Consider the following 9,618-nt stretch of genomic DNA (forward strand, 5'->3'; position numbering starts at 1 on the left):
ATATCAGGACACAAGACTCGTGTAATATATTGTCAAAAAATAAAAAATAAAAAAAAATTCTAGTAATATGATCCTGCATTTTTAATTAGAATAAAAGATTTAGTGATGATTTGAGGATGAGTTATTTAATGTGATTTGAGGATGAGTTATAATCGAATTGGCTTCTCCCTAAGTCGAGACAAGTCCATTTGATCCGGTTGCAGCATGGTCTTATCATTAATTCTTTGTGATCATCTTGGAATGAATGTTAAAGTCTATTATTCAATTATGATTAAAAATGTACGGTTGAAAACTACTGGCGGTGCCGTGCAGTGCCTATAAAGGACTCATTAATGTTTTCTACAATGAAGAAACCCGCAAGCCTCTCAATTCTTACCTCCTGTTGGAGACTTCACATTCCAAAGGTGGAATTAGATCTTAAAAAGTTAAAAGTCCGAAAGGTCACTTACAAAAGAGCTATTCAAGGTTTTTATTTTTTTATTTTTTTTATAACATTTAAAAAATAAATTAGACTAATGCTTGGTGCTTATACATATCCAGGCTCCAAGGTTTTTTTTGTTTTTTTTTTTAAAGGATGATTATATGTAGGGATATGTCAAAAAATTAGACATTCTGCACCAATTCAACATGTATGGTTTAATAATTTGAGTGAGTTGGGTTTTTTTTTTTTCTTTTTAACATTTAAAAAAAATTAAGACTAATGCTTGGGGCTTGTACAAATCCAGGCTCCAATGTCTGGAACTTTATTTTATTGTCTATTTGTTGGACTGTGTTGGTTTGGTTATTGTTGTTGTTTTTTTTTTTTTTTTTTGAAGGGTGGTTATATGTAGGGATGTGTCAAAAAATTAGACATTTTGCACTAATTCAACCTGTATGGTTTAATAATCTGAGTGAGTTGGATTGGACTGATTAGGTGATAAAATTGACTGATCAGTTATGCTGCTGGTTAAAATTTATTAATTTCATAGAGCATTTTTTTCTACATACAAAATACCAAAGCCATTTTAATTTCCTCCGAGTCTTCCTGATTTGAAATAAAAATATAATAAGGGCTCGTACAAAATTATATGAAATTAACAAATTTTAACTAGCAGCCTAACTGATCAGTCAATTTTATCACACAGCCAGTCCAACCCAACTCATTCATCTTATCAAACTACATAAATTGAGTTGGTGCAGAATGTCTTATTTTTTAACATACCCTTGCACATAACCATCATTCCAAAAAAAAAAAAAAACAAAAACAATTCAAGGCATTCCTGCTTCAATTTGTCAAGGCCCCTAGCACTGCTCAAAAGTTAATTATTGACTTATTTAAATTATACCATCTTTTATTTTTCTGTACGTCTTTTCCTAACAAATAAAAAAATCAATTTATAAATCATATTCAAAATAATCTTTAATAATCATGCAATGATAAGTCACAAACTTATACACAGATAGTAATTTGAACTCTCACCCTTGACACTAACACCAGATACGATTCATACAAATCTAAAAAATTTGTCCAACTAATTATATTTACTGTCGAACGAATGACTAACTCCCGAAAAAACTAAACCTGATGGAACCTTGCTAGAAGGTCTCAACCCCCCCCTCCGCGGCGCCGGAGTACACCTCTTGAGGTTTCGTTTGAAAAGTTGTTTTGATTTTTTGATTTTTTTATTATTTTAGGTTAAAAAATTTGTTTTGGTTAACTTTTTTAATTTTGTAAAAAAAATAAAATAAATATAATTTAAATATGATATTTTATTTTATTTTATATTTTTATGATTAATTTAACCAAGAAGCCTACGGATCACCAAGTCCTTGTAAATATTCACCAAGGTTTGGATGTCGAAACGATCACCCCTGGTGTCAGACTGTCAGTGTGTGTGAGTAAGTAATCTATGAAAACAATCTGTACTCATGTGAGTTAAACAGTAAAAATTCCGTGGACTTTGTTATAGTGTTATTTTGAGAAGTTGGTAAAAGTTTATTTTTAATTTTTTTAACCAAAAAAATTAGTTTGTTAGATAGTGACTCGAGTAAAAAAACTAATCTTTTTGACTAAAAAAATCCAAAACTAGCTTTTTGCTAACTTGCCAAAGCAAGTCATAATTGATGCCAAAGACAAACGGTAGTGCTACGTAGCTCGAAACCCCTCCTCCCCCGAACCAAAAACGACGCCGTTTTTGTTTTGTTTTTTTTTGTTTTTTTTTTTTTTTTTTTTTTGTAGATCAGAAACAGGAAGAAGAAGAGGGAGGGAAGGGGAAGAGGAGGAGGAGGAGGGACTGGAGGGGGCCCAACAAATGGGGCTGGAGGCGGAGGCCGGGGGAGGAGGCGAGAGAGGCAGAGACTGCGAGGGGCGGGGCTGCGACGGCGGAGCTGCTACTGCGACGATCGGAGCTGCTCGACGATCGGAGCTACTTGACGATCGGCAGGTCGGCGGCGACAAGGAGGGGCCCTCTCCATTCCCTCTTCTCTTTCTCTCTTTCTCTCATCTTTCTCTCTTCTCTTTCTCTCCTCCCGTTCCTGAGCTGATCGAAAATGGAAGAAAAAAAAGAAAAAAAAAAAAGGCTAATGCCCAAAATGACGTCGTTTTGGGCATTAAGGGGATTTGGGGGGGGGGAATCCTCGAGCTACCAAACATTATTCAAAGACGGATTATGGTGCAATCTCTCATTTACTCAACTTCAATCTTGTACAGTTGAACTAAGGGATTGTTTGGAAAATGAGAAAATAGTTGAAAAGTTCAAAAATTAATACTAAAAAATTAATTTTTATCTTTATTTTTTTTGTATGTCTTTTTTAAAAAAATTAAAAATTAATTAAAATAATCAATTTCCAAACGAACCCTAAATTTCTTGTTAAATTATAAGATAAATGTGTAAAACAACTATTTTCAAATATATGAAAAATATAATAAAGTATAAATATTGTCATTTTGTATTGTTTTTTAACGACCATAATCAAACCTTATAAAGGATTAATTTCACTTTTACCTCTCAATTATCTTCATTTTTCCTTAATTCATCCCTAAATAATTAATTTCATCAATTTAGTCATTCACATAATATTTTTTTTCGGGCTTGTTTGGTTTGATTTTTAGAAAAAAAAATTTGAAAAAAATTCTCTACAAACAAATTTTTAAGAGTAGTCAAACCAAACAAATTTTTTTAAAAAAAATCTCAAAATTTTGTTTGGTTATCTACTTTCCAAAATCACTCTATCTCATACACATCAAATCAATCACTTTTTTTAAAACTCTTTCTCCAAAAACAATTTTCTAAAATCATTTCTGAAAAAAAAGCAAACCAAACAAGTTTTCGTACTTTTTATCTCAAAAACTACTCTACAAACACAAACCAAACACATATCTTTTATAATTAAATATATGTTATCTCATTGATTATTCTTATATTTGCACACTATTTATATTAATTATTGTTATTTTAAACTTAAGCCTCGTGTGTTAATTATATATTTTAGTGAAAATATTATTATAAATTGTTATATCATTTTTTTTATTTTTTTATAAAAAAATTAAAAAATTATTAAAATAATTTATTTCCAAACGTGAGCTTATTAAAAGAAAAATTTATACAATTCTATCAAATTTATGTAAAGTTTTTAAAATCTAATGATATTAGATGATTATGATTTACCTCGGAATATATTATTAGTAGGTCCCTGATCGACCTTGAGAAGCGTGCCGAGGGAACAATGAGGGCGCACCGAAGAGTAGCAAAGAACCCCACTTCTGAATTTGGGTGGTTGAAGTTCTGACACATGTCATGTGACTGTGGGGGCTTCCTTTGGAGTTTTTTATGCATCAATTTTGTGTTAAAAAGCAAATAATGGCTTTACAACCCAAACAATCCCCAACTTTTATGAGGGGGAGATAAGACACATGGTTCATGCACCTTTACCCGATTATTAATCCCTTTAATCCGTGCCCTCAAAATTGTGGACCCAAATCTAAATTTAATGATCAAAATCTCAACCGTCAAACTCATCAATGGTATTAGATCCGACTGTTGATGTTCTTTCTTGGTCAAGTCTTTCAAACTTATCACCTACTTGCACTCACTCTTTTTTGTGAAAAGTTAAATGATAAAAACAGCAAAGAAAGGTGTCAGATTATTGTGAATATTTATTTTTTGGAAAATGATTGGTGGCCCTAAAAAAGTTACCCCTAATACCCCTAATTTCCAATTTTGGAAACTGTTTTTTTTTTTTTTTCTTTTTTCTCTTTTTTTTTCTTTTTTTTCTTACCTAAAATGGACTTTCGGGGCATTCGAGCCCCGAAGTCTCGGGCCCTCAATCAGCGTTGTTATTTTTTTATTTAAAAGATATTATGCACTAAAAAAATATATTTAAAGTGCTTAAAATTAGTGCTCGTCTGGCTAATAATTTGGAATTAAAAAAACATAAAAAAATAAATAAATTATATAAATCAATAAGATAAAATATCACTTTTTATCCATAATAATTATATTTTTTCTCTCATAAAAATTAAAAAAGTCCCAAAATAAAAATCAAAGCTAAAAATGTCCCAAGCTAAAAAAGGTTGGCTATATTAGGGGTTGATTGGTTTTTGAGTTGGGCTAAAAAAACACAAAATGACAAAAAAAAGTCAAAACATCACAAGAAGGCAAAAATCACAAAAAAATAAAAAAAAAAATCCACCATTTTAAAGCTAAAAAATTCAAAAAGCCAGTCAAAAATATCAAACAAAGAAAAAAATCTCAAGCTAAAAAAGGTTAAAAAAGTCAAAAAACTAACTAAAAAAATTATTGTCAAACAAAGGCTTAACCAATATGAAACGATACCTTAAAATATAATATCAATTTTAATTAAATGTAAAGTGAAATAATTAGAATAATATGATTATTCATTTCGAATTCTATACATTTTCTAAATAATTTTTGGAGAAGGATCCGACTGTGCAGTCTTGCCTCGTGGACTTGTTACGAGTCTTGCTTTTATTACAACAATGATTCATCCCACTAAAAATATCACAATTAATAGCACTAATACATTAAAAAAGTAAAAAAAAAAAAAAAAAAATACAACTTCAAGACCAAAACATCACATCATTAATGGCGGGACCCACTGCCACCTAATTAGTGGGAGCACTAATTAGTGCTCCCAAGCATTTTTCCTTTTATTATCTAGAAAGAATTATTTAATAGTGGGACAGAGAAAAAAATTATACAAATATAATTGGTGCAACTCATTTTATGATGGAATGAGACTCAAATTTTGTGGGGGCGCAAAGCCCTCCATGTTAGTGTAGTTTTCTTTTTTCGGTCTCACTGTTGAGTTATTCCTCCTATGATTTATTTTTAAGATTATGTGCATATATTATGTATAAAAAAATAATTAATTTAATAATTATAAATACATCATTTCATCATATTAAATTTATATGTAAAAAAAATAGACAATACATATGTGTTAAAAAATAAATGTTTTTTTTCTAGACAAATCTGATAAGTCATGTAATTATTATTATTAGATCAATTAATTTTTTTATGCATAATTTACGTAAAATAATAGAAGCTACTGGCCGGACTGCACAGTTGTAAACTGGAGAGAAGATTTTCTCTAGTTATATACAATACAGAGAGGGGTGGGGGTAGCCCAGCATAGTAATGGTATGGATCATGGATCAAAGAGTAATGTTAAGAATCATGAAAAATATATCATAAAAATAATTGTAAACTGGAGATGATTTTCTCATTGCTTCTGAAAATTGGGAATTTGGCCCAGATGAAGATGTCCACCTCTACCTTCTTCCTCGAACAATTACAGAGGGCAAGAGTAAGAGCCCTGAGTCAACACTTAGTTGTTTTTATTTAAGATTTTAATACTTTTTGTTTCTAACGTCTGTTTCTTTGCAGATCTTCATCAGCCACCGAAAAATTTTCGTCAATCCTTCTTCCCAGGAACAGATCTGAAAACACTTCTTGGCCTTCCAATCCATAAACGAAAAGCCCCAGTATTACTAAACTTTATCCCTACATACAAATCCACCTTACCCGACGTCCCAAGAAAAAGGAAGAAGAGTCTCTCTCCACCCACAGCCACAACCTTAACTGCTTCTACATCCCGAACAGATCAAGAGTCCACATCTGACCCAGCCGATCTTCCATCAACTTCGGCCCCCTACTTAATACCAATTCCTGAACGTAAACGCCGAAGAAGGCTTGTAAAGACTGCCGAGATGGTTCGTCCAAGGCCCGTCGTTCAAGACCTTCTCGTCGACCTTCCAACTGACACCGAAGCCGGACCAACGTAATCAATGCTCCCACCCAAACCAAAGAGAGCTAAAAAGGCTCAGCCTAAGGCCAAGGCTTCAAATGCTGAGGCTGAGGATGCTTTGCCGATTTCCAAACTAGCGGAAAGCAAAAAATCAGCCTCTACTTCAACAAAGAGGTTTGCTGAGGGCTAACCCTCAGGGTCTACACAATCAAAGAGGCCAAGGTCATCGTCTGCGACGACCTCGGCTTCGAAGAAGCCCGACGTCCCCTGGGCCCCTGATCTATCCCTGGAGGATAGGCCCATTATGGCTAGTGAAAGTGCTGATGACATTAATGTTGCTGTCGCTCTTAGCACTGCTCTTCTTCTACCAAATGACTTGGAACGAAATGGCAAGCTTAGTGAGTATGAAAATTACGCTCTTATGCTCCAACACTCTGCTCAAGTAAGTATTTCTGTTTGTATTTGTGTTTTTTCCTTCTGTTTCTTTCTGAGAAAATTTTCTGATACTTCTGTTTTCATTCAGGCTATCCAACACGCCCATTCATTTTCAATGCAATCCTTTGAAAATCGTCAAAGATTGGTTGATATGAAGAGGGAAGCATCTTCAATGAAAAGAGAGATAAGGGCCCTTGAAGCAAAAATGAAAAAACTGGAGGATCAGGCCGAGGCTGCAACGAAAGTTCAAACTTTAGCTCTTGAGAAGGCCGAGGCTGCTGAAGCCATTAAAAAAGTAGCTGAAGCCGAGAAAAGAGAGGCTGAGGCTAGGAAGGCCCAAGCGGAGAAAGAACTCCAGCAGGCTCTGGCCACCAAAGAGGCCGAAGTCAAAGAGGCCGATGAAAAGGCCTATGCTCAAGGTATGGCCGATGTCGCAGAAGACTACAAGCTTCAAGTCAGGTAGGCATGCAACAGGGGATTTTCCCTTGGTTGGATGTCCTTGATAAAGAAGCTTGATCTTCCTGCTGACTCGCCATTGCGCAAGGCCGACGCTATTCCCTTACCATTTCCTCCACCTCCTCCTGAAGGTGAATCAGAGTCTGAGGCCGATGCTGTGGATGAAGATGAAGAAAAAGATGATGGTGACGCCTTGGTGAGAAAACCCAAGGATGCTGCCGAAGCCTAGTCCCCTCCTCCTGCTGAGCAGGTTATGGACTTAACTTTGGATGAGGAGGGTGATGAGGTTGAGGGGGCACCCAAGGAGACTGCCACTAGGCAGCTATCGTCCAATCTTCTATTGGTAGAAAAAAGTGTGGAGAATACAATCGCAGAGATTGATGCCGAGATACAAGCGGAAAAAGTGGCCGACGAGGTTCCTCTAGAATCGTCCGAGGTCCCAGTCCCTGTAGTGGCTAACATTGAAGAAGCTTGACAAAATTGCCTTTTATATTTTTTCCTTCTTTTTCTGTACTTTGCACTTTGTACTTTTTTACTTTCTGGATAATGCAAAAACTCTTTCTTTTGGCCGACGTGGTTTCTTCAATATATAACTGCAACAGCTCTTTCTCTGGATGTTTTGATCTTGTGATATTCTGTTGACTGCTTCTGCATAGTCTTGTACTTAGAAAAAATCTTTTGCATGTTGCTTTCTTTGTGCAATCTTCTCGGGGTTACATACCTCGGGTATAATCGTAAAACTTTTACTTCGGCAAGAAACTGTCCTGCAATCTTTTCATAAATTTCAACAAGTATAGAACATATAATTCGGAATGTAAACTTTTGCAAGCTTTAAGTTTCAACAAGTTTTAAACGGTTATCTTAGTCTTACCCACTTGTAAATTACTACAAATTTCAACAAGTAATATACTTAGCCTGTAACTTTCTGTGTACCTCAGCGGGTGATAGTATGTCGGCTTAACATAAACTTGTAATTGCTACAAATTTCAACAAGTGTTAAGCATCTTCCCTAAGGTTTAAACAACCCACATATTGCTATGAGAACTTAAGCAATAACCTCGGCCTATCTTCGACTTGTAAATTGCTACAAATTTCAACAAGTGAAGATAAGGAATCAGCTTAATTCCAACTTGTAAATTGCTACAAATTTCAACAAGTGAATTAAGGAATAACATCGGCTTAACTTCAACTTGTAAATTGCTACAAATTTCAACAAGTGAATTAAGGAGTAACATTGGCTTAACTTCAACTTGTAAATTGCTACAAATTTCAACAAGTGAAGATAAGGAATCAGCTTAATTCCAACTTGTAAATTGCTACAAATTTCAACAAGTGAATTAAGGAATAACATCGGCTTAACTTCAACTTGTAAATTGCTACAAATTTCAACAAGTGAAGATAAGGAATCAGCTTAATTCCAACTTGTAAATTGCTACAAATTTCAACAAGTGAATTAAGGAATAACATCGGCTTAACTTCAACTTGTAAATTGCTACAAATTTCAACAAGTGAAGATAAGGAATCAGCTTAATTCCAACTTGTAAATTGCTACAAATTTCAACAAGTGAATTAAGGAGTAATCTTGGCTTAACTTTGCCTGAGTTTGATATGTCTTCAATAAACATCCATGCATAACTTTATCATGTTGAAAGGATTCTGAAAAGACTTTATTGATAATATCGGCCAAACAATGATATTCATCTAATGATAGAAAAATTTCAAATTACAAGTATTTCAAGGTCTGGGCAATGCTTTGCCCTCATTGTCCTCAAGCCGATATGCTCCATTGCCTAATACTGAAGTAACTCTGTAGGGTCCTTCCCAGTTTGGGCCAAGCTTGCCCTCCCTGGGATCCTTCTTGTTCCCGACGACTTTTTTTAGGACTAGGTCGCCAACTTGAAAATCTCTTGGATTAACCTTCTTGTTGTAAGCTCTGGCAAGCTGTTGCTGGTATACTGCGAGTTGAATCGCAGCTTTCTCTCTTCGTTCTTCCAATAAATCTAGGTCCCGGGCTAAGAGTATGTCATTGGTGCCATTCTCTACTCCCTGGGTTCTGATCCCTGGGATGCCGATCTCTAATGGGATAACTGCTTATGTGCCATAGGCCATGGCAAAGGGAGATTCTCCTGTTGATCTTCTCGGTGTAGTCCGATATGCCCAAAGTACGTTGGGCAATTCGTCCACCCACTTTCCTTTTGTTGCCTGCAGCCTCTTCTTTATTCCATCCAGGATTACTTTGTTGGATGCCTCTGCTTGCCCATTGCTTTGAGGAAAACTTGGTGTTGAGAAATAATTCTTGATCTTGAATTTCGCACAAAAGTTTTTGATAAGTTTGCTGTCGAACTGTGTTCCGTTGTCGGCAACAATTGTCCTTGGAATCCCGAATCTGGTGATAATGTTTCTCCATATAAAATTCTTGACGTCCACATCGCGGATTTTGGCAAGAGGTTCTGCCTCTATCCATTTTGTAAAGTAGTC

This window comes from Camellia sinensis, chromosome 1 (genome assembly GCF_055761805.1).
Source record: "Camellia sinensis isolate YWXY chromosome 1, ASM5576180v1, whole genome shotgun sequence".
Lineage (NCBI taxonomy): Eukaryota > Viridiplantae > Streptophyta > Magnoliopsida > Ericales > Theaceae > Camellia > Camellia sinensis.